Source organism: Equus caballus, chromosome 13, assembly GCF_041296265.1.
Source record: "Equus caballus isolate H_3958 breed thoroughbred chromosome 13, TB-T2T, whole genome shotgun sequence".
Lineage (NCBI taxonomy): Eukaryota > Metazoa > Chordata > Mammalia > Perissodactyla > Equidae > Equus > Equus caballus.
Window position 1 is genome coordinate 42,622,634 of NC_091696.1, and position 13,156 is coordinate 42,635,789.

The 13,156-nt window shown below is 41.9% G+C and overlaps 1 long non-coding RNA gene across 1 annotated transcript in view; it reads left to right on the plus strand.

Moving 5' to 3' along the window:
- Window positions 1-13,156, plus strand: part of LOC111767558 (uncharacterized) — a 93,490-nt gene that overhangs the window by 28,539 nt on the left and 51,795 nt on the right. The window contains exon 3 of the long non-coding RNA XR_002799333.2: window positions 2,744-2,834. This is a non-coding gene — a long non-coding RNA (uncharacterized lncRNA). The remainder of the gene's footprint in view (window positions 1-2,743; window positions 2,835-13,156) is intronic.

Genomic DNA, 13,156 nt, shown 5'->3' on the forward strand with positions numbered 1-13,156 from the left:
AAATGTAGCCCACTCCCTATTCTTGTTAATGATGCTTTATTGGGCCATAGCCACACCCGTTGACTTACATATTGTTTATGACTGCTTTTGTGTGACAGCAGCAGGGTTGAGTGGTTGTGATGAGACTCTGTGGCCAACAAATTCTAAAATATTTATTCTGAACCTTGACAGAAAATGTTTGCTGTAAGTTAAAACTGTAACATCAACCTCATTTATGCCCCATGGAGCGCCCAGTCTATTAGGGGTAGCCACCTCAAATATCTCCCATACATTGCAGCAGGGAGGCAGTGTGGTGTCCCGAAGACAGTCTGGGATTGGGTTCTTTCCTCAAGTCCTCCCTAAACCATGCATTTGACCTTAAGTAACCTGCTTTTCCTCTCTGAGCCTCAGTTTTCTCGTTTCTAAGGTAGAAGGGTGGGGCTAGATGATCTCCAAAAGTTCTTTCAGCTCTAGAATTTTCTGATTCTGTCCCTGGCATTCTGTGGAGCTCTCAAAGCACAGATCCATCTATTCTATGGGAACTGGGCCAGGAGAACTTTTAAATTGGGGATGATGAAATAGCAGGCTTTCTCTTGTCCGCACTACAGCTGTTTAACAGCAAGTCCATGCAATTCACAGTTGCTCTTCCTTCTTCAGAGGTTCAGAGAAAGGTTTATAAATCCTCTGTTGTGGGATGAATAATGACCCCCCAAGATATCCAGGTCTGAATCCCTGGAACTGGTGAATGTCATCTTGTATGGCAAAAGAAATGTGCAGGTATAGTTAAGAATTTCGAAATAGGGAGATAATTCTGGATAACCTGAGTGTGCCCTAAATGCTATCACCGGTATCCTTATAAGAGGGAGGCAGAAGGCAGAGGGTGATTTTACTACAGAGAAGGCGATATGACAACCTCACCTGAGAGAGATTTGAAGATGCTAAGCTGCTGGCTTTGAAGATGGAAGAGGCCGTGAGCCAAGGAATGCAGCTCCAGAAGCTGGAAAAGGCGACAGTGGATTCTCCACTCTGTAGCTGCTCTGGAGGGAGCATGTCTCTTTCACATTTTGATTTCACTCCAGTGAAACTGATTTGAGACTTCTGACCTCTGGAACTATACGAGGGTAAACATGTGTTATTTTAAGCCCCCAAGTTTGTGGTAATTTTTGTGTGGAAGCCATAGGAAACTATGATACCCTCCTTACATTGGTAGGTAACCTATGGATCCCAAGGGGAATTAGCAGTGGGCATGTAGAGGAAGTCTCATAGAGAGAGAATTAATAGAGAGATTTGTGGCAGTTAGCCATGTGGAAAGACTGGAATGGAGTAGAGAGGGAGGGAAAAATAGAGGAAGAGTTGAATGGATTGAGAGAGAAAATATGGAAGGCTTGAGGTCTTCCCTACTTCTTCATTTCCATTCTTTGCTGTAGTGGACAGAATTCTAAGATAGCCTCCATGACCTCCACTCCCTGCTGTTACACCTTGGTGTAATCCCCTCCCTTGAGTGGCGTTAGGATCTGTGACTGGCTTCTAACAAACAGAATATGGCAGAGGTGATGGGATGTCACTCACATGATTGCATTTTATTATATAAGACTAGATAACGCTATGTATAACATTATATAACTAGAGAGAGACTTTCCTGTTGGCCTTGAAGAAGCCAACAGCCATGTTATGAACTATCTATGGAGGGAGCCATGTGTCAGAGAACTGTGACCAGGTCTCTAGGATTGGGGGCAGCCTCTATAGCTAGTGAGAAACAGGGCCTTCAGTCATACAGCAACAAGAAAATGAATTCTGCCAACAACCAAAATGAGCTTGGAAGCAGATCCTTCTCCAGCCAACATTCAAGATGAGAACACAGCCCACCCAAGAACCTGAATGGAGCCTTGCGAGATCTGCAGCTGAAGACCCAGTTAAGCTGTTCCTGAATGCCTGACACACAGAAACTGGGAGATAATAATTGTATATCCTTTAGCTGCTAAGTTTGTGGTAATTTGTTCCCCACCAATAGAAAATGAATATAATCACTGCCAATAAAATACATTCCAGAATGGATGGAGTAGATGGCCATCTAGGAAGTGTGGTTTTGGGGTAACTCAAATCTTTAGCTTTCACAAGGATTTCCCCCTCTGTGAGTACCCACGATGCCCAACCTAGCGACTCTTTATAATTGAAGATGTCTAAGATCTATTTAAAATAAAAATGTTACCAAGGAGGTTTAGAATATGGAATAACTATTAGTTTTAAACTTAGATCAGTTCAAGTATTTGATAAATTCAATAGTCAGTAGCATAGAGGGGGTACACAGGATAGACAAGTTTTGATTGGGGCAAAATGGAGGACCAGGAGCGATCCAGCATAAGAATGTTGTTTAATGTTTACCATTATGTAACTTGGTCAAAGTCACACAGCTAATAAGTGGTGATAGCTAGGAGGGACCATGTGTTGGGATTCTTGAATAGACAGGGGATTGAAGAATGACTGTGGGTCTGCAAGAAATGGGATGGGGTCCTGAGGAAGGAGGAAGGTTCTCCAAAGAGGAATGTAATCCAAGGCAGCTCCAACTGAAGGCAAACTAAGAAGAGACTTGTGAAAAAGATGTTAACCGGGTTTATTGGTAAGGAATGCCTGAGGGACTTGCCTGAGAGCGACTCTGAGACCATGTCCAGGTTCAGTGGGGAAGATTTATTAGTGATGTCTACCTTGGGCTTAGTGGGGAGGGAGTGAAGACACATGTGCTATTGATTTGTCATCTTTAACTTAGGGATGGGAAAGAACCTCTCCAAATCATTCCTGAGTGATAATATGAGAACATCCAGCCCGAAAGAAAAATTTGGACCACTCAGTAATTGCAGGTAAAGACATTTCTGTTTCACTTATAAAAGTTTGTACAAATGAAACAACAAAAAATTGCATAAATTTGTGGCTGCTCCGGTGGCGCAACGGTTAAGTTCATACACTCCGCTTCAGTGTCCTGGGGTTCGCCAGTTCAGATCCCAGGTGTGGATCTATGGACTGCTTGTCAAGCCATACTGTGGTAGACATCCCACATATAAAGTAGAGGAAGATGGGCATGGATGTTAGCTCAGGGCCAGTCTTCCTCAGCAAAAAAGAGGAAGATCAGCAGCAGATGTTAACTCAGGGCTAACCTTCCTCAAAAAAGAAAATGCATAAATTTAAATACATATATTTTAGCCCTTTTAATGAGGATGGAATAAACAAAAGTTGGAATATCTTCTTGACTCTCAATGATTCCTTTTCTTGGCTGTGCTCAAGCCTTGATCCCTTCTGGAAACAGACCCAACTCCTGACTCCAGGGGTGAGTGATGTCTCAAACTGGGCCAACCATCTCTCTCCTTCCGCTGGCCCCAGTGATTGGTCTGAGGGATGAGCACATGACAAGAGCTGACCATTCAGAGTCTTTCTTTGGCCTTTTTCAAATTAGAGCTGGGAAAGGGAAGACATTTTTCTTCTTTGATAACTGGGCTCTAGGTTATCGCAAAGCTGCCATCCATTGTGTGCAGTAAGTTGGAAGCCAGCTTGTAGGGACACCCAGATGTGAGAGGAGAGTTGAGAAAGTATGTTGGTTTTAGAATCTCTGGTTCTACTTATCACTGATTTTGCCTGCTCTTTGAAATAAAGTGTATGGTTCTGTGATCTGCATTGTTTTTCCCCCCAGCTTTAATTTACATATAATAACCTGTACATATTTTAATTGTACTATTTGGTGAATGGATACATATATATACACCCATCAAGTCATCACCGCAATCAAGATAATGAACATATCCATCACACTCCAAAGTTTCCTCAAGCATCTTTGTAATCCTTCCCTTTACCCCCAACCTCAGGCAACCACTGATCTGCTCATGTCACTATAGGTTAGTGTATATTTTCTAGAATTTTATGTAAATGCAGTCATACAGTATGTACTCTTTTTTTTTGGTCTAGATTCTTTCACTCAGCATGATTATTTGGGGATCCTTTCATGGAGTTGCATGTATTAATAGTTCATTCTTTTTTTCTTGCTGAGTAAATATTCCATTGTTTATCCATTTATCTGTTGATGGACATTTTCTTTTCAGTTTTTGACTATTATGAGTGATCATGCTATGAATATTTGAGTTCAAGTCTTTGGACATACGCTTATACTTCTCTTGGGTAAATACTCAGAAGTGGAAAAATGAGCTTGTATCATAAGTATATGCTTAACTTTTAGAGAAACTGCCAGAAGCTTTCCTGCTTTCAGTAATGGTGTACCATTTATTGATGAGGGTTCCAGTTGCTCCACATCCTCACCAACTTTTGGTATGGTCAGTCTTTCCCTCCTCTGCTTTGGCCTAAGTTAGTTCTTGCTGAGTTTCTGTCACTTGCGACCAAAGAATCTTGATTAATACGGGCGAGGTACTCTGTTTCAGAGAACTTTATCTATAGGACTTGTGAATTTGGATATTGAAAAATATTTACTGAGAACAAATAACCCCCAGTAGAATCTATGTGAAAGCTTAAAACATGCAAAGCATGACTTAATTGCATTAACTCAAGACTGGGCATGACTGAATGATATTGATCCTTCAGACTGGGAGAAATTCCACACCATAAGTAGTAGTGTTCATTGTCCTGATCACATGGCTTATTATTTCAGCCAGCAGACAGAGCTCAGAGACTGAAGGAGTAAGGGTTGATGTGGTTAATTTAAGCAATATAGTTTTTAAAAATCCCATAATGAATTAATAAGAATTTGATAATAGGCTTCTAATGGTTGCCAACGTGCCTGTGATGGGGATGAATGTTCTAACAATGGCAGAGCACTTGAATCCAGTGATGTAAAAAGACAAAAGTGGCAGCTTGCCAATGTTTGCTGGGAGGCTTGCCAAGTCGAGAGCCACCTCTGGCCGGAGAGTGGATGAAGGAAAATAGCAGAGTGACTAAGAGTGATGGCTCTTAACTCAGACAGCTTTTTGCATCCGGACTCAGTCACATACCAGCTATGTAACCTTGGGTAAGTTATTACACTTGCTCTGTGTCTCGTTTCCTCATCTATAAAATGGACCTATAGGATGTATCTACTTATAGGGTTGTTATGAAGATAAATTGAGTTAATCTATGTGAAGTGCTTAGAACACTGACACTCAGTACACACTCAACAGATGTTATTATCAATACTGTTATGTTGATGGATAGATCTGGGTTTTTTTTTGCCACATTCTTGATGAAGCAAACTGATTTTTCATGTTATTCTACCTACATGTTCCAGGCACTCTGCTTTATAACACTGATCTCATTTCTCCCCGGAATTTATCATTGTTCCTGTTTTCTGTGTGAGAATCCTGGAGCTCAGCAAGATTAAGAAGCAGTTACTGGTGGAGCCGGCATTCCAACCAGAATGCTGAGACCCTAACACAGATGCTCATTCTGTTATTTTAAGGTGCTCTCATGAGAAGAGGCGATCCTCCCTAAAGTTTAATGGGCATGGTTAGCCTTCCTAATCAGGCACTTTGTGATTCAAAGAAAACCACAGAGGCACAGGGAGTCCAAAAGACATTTAGCAAAGCCATCTCCGTAAACACGGGGAATGAGATCTTTGGGAAAATGAGAAAGGAAGAGAACGAAGCAAATTGTTGAGGAGGGACAAAAATCCCAAATAAAACAAGAAGAAAACTTGTGTCTTGCTAAATAGGTCCGAAGTAAATGACACGTATTAGGAACAAGACAGCCATGAAGGTTAAACTCCGTGAGAGACCAGGAGTGGGAAGGTGGCGAATACTGCTGTGTGTTTGCTGGAGCAAGATGGATGACAGCTGTGAAGGCAGCCAAATGGGAAATATGATAAACTCTTAAGTGCAAGCGGGAGAGACTCAAGTAACGAGAACCTCAGATAAACACAAGACATAAAACCCATTTCAGACCAAGCCTGATGGGCCGCACGGAATGGACAGCCAATGAGGGCCCAGTGAGGGGATATGAAGCATGAAGGAGACAAATCCAAAGAGAAAGACAATGTCTCAGCTGCTCTGGCTGTCAAATGGCTTTCACAAGGGAGGCAAAGAGGGACAATGAGGGGCTGAGGCTGACAGACAAATCCCCCAGCCCCGAGTCACATAGCATTAGAAGGATTTGCTTTGTGGTCCGTGACCATCGCCACTCTGGGATGCACACGAGCGCGCATTCAGAACCGATGACGCTGGTTCTTTTTCTGTTTGGGATTAGCTCTGAGGTGGAAAAATCTAGAAAGCAGCTGTAAAGTCTCAGAAGTCACGCTGTGTTTCCAAACTCATAGTGTCCAAAAGGAAGGCTCTCTATTTTAACAATGAAGCCTATGGCGTTTTTCTGCTAAGGGCTGTCCGTTTGATTTTAAGTCATAGTTTTTTGATTTTGTCCCAAACCCTCGCTGAATATAGCTTGCTGGATAGGGATGCAAATCTTGGCTGTCAGTAGACTGGGTTAGAATCTTAGCTCCAACACTTACTGGCCTCAGCTTTCTTGCATAGGATAGAGATGGCCATGGGCTGGCTGTGGGGACCAACTGAGATAAACTGAGTTAAGTTCTCAGCATCGTGACAAGACTGTGCTAGATGCTGGGATATGGAACAAGACATGGCCCAGATCTGTGTGGCCTCTAGGCTACGAAGCGAGGTCAGCATGCTACGTATGCCTTAATAAAGTATGAGAAATGCAGCCCTGGAATCATACTCAAGGCCTGGAGGAGGGCTGTGCTCAACTCATGCAGTGTGTGTTTGAAGCCATGGAGGAGCTTTGAACTTGTAACCCAGAGTTTACTGGTAGGAGAAGGACACTTCAGGAGCAGAGAACATTATAAAAAAAGGCATGGACGTAGGGGTGCATATATGTTTTCGAATTAGTGTTTTTATGTTCTTTGGATAAATACCCAGAAATTATATAGCTGGATCACACACTATAGCATTATTTACAATAGCCAAGACTTGGGAGCAACACAAGTGCCCGTCAGTGGATGAATGGATAAAGAAGATGTGTATTTATACAATGGAATACCACTCAACCATAAAAAGAAGAAATCGTGCCATTTGTGACAACATGGATGGACCTTGAGGGTATTATGCTAAGCAGAATAAGTCAGACAGAGAAAGACAAACATGGCGTGATTTCACTCATATGTGGAAGATAAACGAACTCATGGGTAAGGAGAACCAATTAGTGGTTACCAGAGGGGAAGGGGATGGTGGGAGGGAGAAAAGGGTAAAGGGGCACGTATGTATGGTGACAGATAAAAACTAGACTACTGGCGGTGAACACAATGCAGTCTGTACAGAAGCCAAAATATAACGATGTACACCTGAAATTACACAATGTTGTAAACCAATGTGACTTCAATAAAATAAAAAAAGAGAAAAGAAAAGGCAAGGAGTGGTGAAATAGTATGGTAGGTTTGGGAACCCACACATAGTTTTGTTTTTAAAAGCGCTTTTCACAGGAGGTTATAGATTAGGTTAATAGGTATAAAGAAAAGAGAAGGCTCTACGTTTAAATGAATTTTAGAAATTTTAGGTTAGAAAAACAAACTGGTTTCTTTCTTGGAAGCCTTAAAAAAGTCTTGCATCTCCCTATATATAGAATGGATCTCCAAGAGGGACATTTAGAACACAGTATCTTCTAAACTTATTAGAGCACAGAAACTCTTTTTAAGAGCATCTTGCAGATCTGGTATTCCACCCCTCCTCCCCCCATAAATAACAAGAAGAAATAAATTATAAAAAAAAGAACATTTCATGAGACGCTGACCTCAAGAGCGAGGAACACCATTGAGATGACTGGGGGTAGCTTATTTACTTACTTGAAAAGCAGTGTTGAAGTAATGTTAGACATCTAAGATAAAAAGCATCGCCACCTTTGGATAACATTAAGCATATGAAGTTGCTCCTCTCCAATCCAGGTTGGCGGGTAGCCCTGGACTCCACTGCCTCATGGGACGGATGTGGCAGCACACAAAACGGGAGTCATCAGCAAGTCTTCCTGGGTTTTGTTTTCAAAAAGTCTAAGTCGTGGAGAATTTAGACTTGTGGTGGAGGATGTTTGAGGCAGGGAGAAGGAGATTCATAGGTATAGAGAAAAGTATCTTAGCCATGCGAGGAGATAGTGGAGCTCCCTCCATCCCCAGAGAGAGACTGCTAGCAAGACAGAAGTCAGTCTTTTGTAATCAAATCTTGCAAGTGACATCCTATCACTTTTGCCACATTTTATTTATTAGAGCAAGTCACTAGGTTGAGTCAACACTCGAGGGGAGAGGATTATACAAGGGTGTGAATACCCTTGTATAATCCTAGTGGGGTCTAGGAGGTGGGGTCTAGGAGGTGGGGACCATTGGGGGCCATGTCAAAAGCTGCCTACCACAAAGGGCTACAATCATTCTTACAAGAGCCCTATATAAGCCTGGCTTGGAGGCAGCAGAGAGCAAGTTAACCGAGGGTAAGACAATGGGGAAGTCACTGGTTGTCTGTGTGGATAGGTGGCCAATCACAGAGGAGGTCTACCCTCTCTCGTGACACTACGTCAGATTCTAGAATCATGATACAGATACAAGAGAGTTATGGAGAAAGTCTCAAGAAAGTGTTGAGGGGAGACATAATTTACAATTTCAGTAGATACTGGCAAATTGCCATCCAAAAAGGATGTGCCAATTTTCATATACAGAAATCGCAATCCTTCGGTATTTTCTTTCTTTTTACTGGAAACATGGTATTCAGCTAACTCCTGAGTATGGTAGCGTAGAAGAGAGAAGAGTAAAATGCTCGTGTGCAGTCCAAGTCAATGAAAGATGAATCACAGACGTTATTGTACAATAAAAGAACAGTTCTGAGATGAGATTTAGTGAAGCTCAAGGAGGGAGAGTGGCTTGTCAAATAGTAAATGAAAGTCAGGCTGGGAACTGTTGAAGAAGAGAAAGGAGCAAAATTGACTAGAGGAAGGACTTTGAGTCCAGTATGGAGAAAAATTCCAACTTGGCAGCCCAACCTCATCCAAACATTAGCCTAAACTGACTGTGAGGTCATTCATGCATTTATTGGTTCACCCAGTGACTATTTGGTTCACTTGCTGTGTGACAGGTGTTGTGCAAGACTCTGAGGATCTGACAATGGTCTACACTAGTGGTCAGAAAGCTACAGCCAGTGGGCCAAATCCCGCCTGTCACATGATCTTGTAAATAGGTTTTATTAGAACACAGCCACACTCATTAACTTATGAATGGTCCATGACTGGTTTTTGCACTATGGAAGTAGAGTCGAGCCATTGTGGCAGACACTGTATAGCCTGCAAAGCCTAAAATATTTATTATTTGATCCCATACAGAAAAAATTTGCCAATGCCTAGGCTAGAAATTCACAGCCCCTACTCTTACGGAGATTACCATCTATCAGGGAAGATGGACATTAATCAAATCATTTTCCTAAATGTAGAATCACAAACTATGAATAGTGTTCTAGAAAAGTACACGATGCTGTGATAGAACACAGATGGGGCACTGTTGATGCGGTGGTCAGGCGATATTTCCCGAGGACGTGGGTTTTTTAAGAGACTCGATGGATGAGAAGGAGCCAGCCTGCAAAGAATTGGGAAAGAGATTTTCAAGCAGGGGAAAGAGAATGTGTCAAAAATCTGTGTTGGGAAAGAGCTTATCCCTCCAGGGAAGAAAGAGGGGACCAGCATGGCAGGAGCATGGAGAGTGAGATAAGACTGAATTGAGATCAGATCCTCAAGGCCCCCTAGGCTGTGGTCAGACACCTGGATTTTGCTTAAAGTACAATGTGAAGATGCTGAAGACTTTTATGATTGGTTTTGCAAATCTGAGACCACTCTTTCTTATTTAATGAGCTGATTTGAAGAGAGTTGAGACTGGAGAAATATTTAGTACCCAGACCCTCTGTCTTCCCTGCCTTGATGTAACGGTTCAGGACACGTGTACAGAAGCAGAATGGTTTATTCACTGATTGGAGAGGCACGTCAGATTAACCACAGGGGCTAGAAGCCCACAGAAGCTGCCAGAGAAGTGGCGCCGTGCAGCCTGGCTCTGGTGGCAGTTTTGACAAGTGTACCTTCTAGTGGAGAAGTCACATTTTTGGGGTCACACAGTCCATAGAAAGGTCTGAACCACAGAATGGTCCCAGGACATACTCATCGTAGGACTTTTGCAGTGAAGGAAGAGACTGACGATCTTTAAAACCACTAAGGCTATACTTTTTATCACATACAAATGAACTAAGCGTCACAGACAACTCATAATCTCCATGATAAACCCTCTTCCTCCAACTCTTGCCATCCTTTCTGGTGCAGTGACCTCTCATGGGTGCTCAAGGTGGCCCTAGTTTGGCTTTACAGTTATTGCTGAAATTGTTCAGGCTCGGAAAGAAACAGCTCAACAAAACAACTCCATACACCTCTCCCTGACATTGAGAAAGGAATTCATTCACTTTTTCCAGATTTTGCCTTATCTTTATGCCTTCTTAATCTCCAAGAAGAAACATACTACGGTGCGGAGTTTGGAAACTCTAACTAACAATTTCCTTCAGTAGATAGCTGTGTTAGCGAATAAGTTCTCAAGATATTGTCTAGTTTTATTAAAAAGCCAATATTTAAACCACTTAAAATGGTGTCACTTTTTAAAAACATCACCCCATTGAGCAATGAGAAGACCAAGGGGCAAGCTGCTTAGGACCAACTGTTATTAACGAATAATGTAGTCGTTGCGGATGTCTTCAAGGTGTGTGATTATAAAAATGAAGCCGTGGATCTCCAAATGCAAACTTTTTTTTCCCCATGGGTTATCATGTATCATGTTTGATAAAAAAATAATAACATATAAGCAAATGTTGTGGAAAAATTCTGTACAGTTGTTTTATGATCAAGAACAATATAAATTAACACCTAATATAATTAAAGACCTATAAGACAATAGCATTATAATTAGAGAAAGTAAAGACAAATAAAATGACCAGACCATTAGTGGACATTTTTCATTTATCTGTGGGTTGGGGATCTGGTTTCATCCCTGAGGAGCTGAAAAGTCAGAGGTGGGATTCCCAGGGTCTAGAAGCTCAGGCAGGAAGGGCTGCAGGGCTGGTGTTGGGAGTGTTGAAAGAAACTGAAGATTGAAGCTGGAAGGATCCTGATAGCAGAAGGAAAACAGAAGGAAACTCTCTTATCCCTTCCTCATCTACTATCTCTTATATGCAAAACCTAATGGGAAGCCAGCTGGCAAGGGACTCTGTGAAATTTTGTTTGCAGCGTGCCAATTAGCATCACATATAGAATACAAAAGGATGGACTTTTAGAGTTGAGAGGTAATAGATAAATAACTGGCACAATAATCCCCTTTTGTGTGAATAAAGCATCTTAGACCAATAGGAGCCCCTTCACACTGGGCTAGCCTCTGGATCCTCTTGAATTGATCCTGTTAAATTCTGATAGCTTTCTTTCTTTCTGGTATAAAACATCCCAGGCATATCTTATACGTTTCATGCCCTAGAATTCAAGTCAGCTATTTCTGCAAAAAGCCTGGGTTCTTTTGTGCAGGGGATGGTATTTAGAGACCAAAATCTAGGAATTGGTGGTGCTCATCTAAAACCCCTCATTTTAAGGAGGCATTTGGCTACAATCCATATTGTCTAGGTTTATAATTGTAAGCTACCGCCGCCTCAGGAGTTTTGACAAGGAGGACTGTGTTTGTTTTTGCTGTCAACCTTTTGTGGAAAGAGATAATTAAATGGTAGAAGCCTATTTTAAATTTCTCTCATCACTGTGCTTGTTTTCACTGGTTTCATGCTTAGTCTTCAAGCTTCTGTTTTTAAGCCCTAAGGCACATTTCAAGCTGACAATATAATTTATAAGTTATTATTCTGTAAGAAGGTAAATGAGGAGTGACACTAAAATCAATCAAACAGACAAAAAAGTAAGTTTTGGTACATTTGTGTTATCAGGAAGGATCTCACTATTGTGGGAAATGTATGAAAGCTGAGGAGGTAAAATATTAAGCAAAATTGTGGCAGGAATCTGAAGTGTTGAAGAGCTGTGGATTTTCTGGATAATTAAATGGTAGAAAAACTGGTGCATACAGTGGAAACCTCCTTAAAAATCTAGGTGTGCAAAGATCCTCAGAATCACTCAGAGAAATCCTTGCCCAAGCTCATCAACTCTTTTGGACACCACCGGCCATGCTGAAACCAGTAACGTTATCATAATCTTTGCTCCCACTTGGACCCCTATTCACTTTAATGCATCTTCAGAATATACCGTAATTGTCCAATTGCTTCCCTGCATATAAAATTATATGCTTTATAATTTCAAATGGGAAAAACTCCATGAGATTGGTTAACCTTGAAAAATGATATTTTGATAATTGTTCTTAGGTGTTCCTGTGACAGAACCTTTTAAGAGCTCGAAAATTTGAAAATATAATTCCCGAATATTTGAGTAAAGGGAATGCTTCAGGAAGATGCGCCATATTTATTTGTGGCTTTAAGAAGCCCCCAACCTCACTAAGAAACCTATTTTGAGACCTACTGGAGGATAGAGAATCTGAATCTTGCTCCCTGCTACCGGCTTGGTTCTAATCGGAGGGGAGCTAGGTAGAGAAATGAAGTATCATATTTATTACTAAGGCCTCTGAAATCCCCAAGAGTGGGGTTCCCTGGTAAAATCAGACTTGCAAACACAGCTTGGATCTGATGTCTTCTGTTACCTTCAATATCTAGATCTCAAGCCATCCACTGACAGCATTGGGCAGCAAGACAGCTTCTGAATATTCTCACTCAGTCAGTTCAGTGGAGGAGCCCTGTCTGCTTCAGCGTCTCCAAGTCTTCACAGGAGGAGGCCAGAGAGGACCCTGGGGCCTGATCCGAGGATTCTGACTGCTAGGCAGCAGAGAGGAATCTTGGCTTTCTTACCACAGAGATCTGCGGAGGCCATTGAATAAGAGACTGACTGGAGCCTTTTCCTTGCTTTTGAGGCAAACTGAGTCCACCCATTGGAAGGCAAATCCTCAGGAATCTGGCCAATCAGATTAGTTACTCTTGTTTTGTAGGGAGGAGCAAGGAAAAGTTAGAGGTTGAAACTGTCTCTTTGGGGGCCTCCCCAAGAGGGTGGACATTTTGGTAGACACTCTCTTCTTTGGAAATCCGAGGACAGGAGAATAAGGAATCTTCTC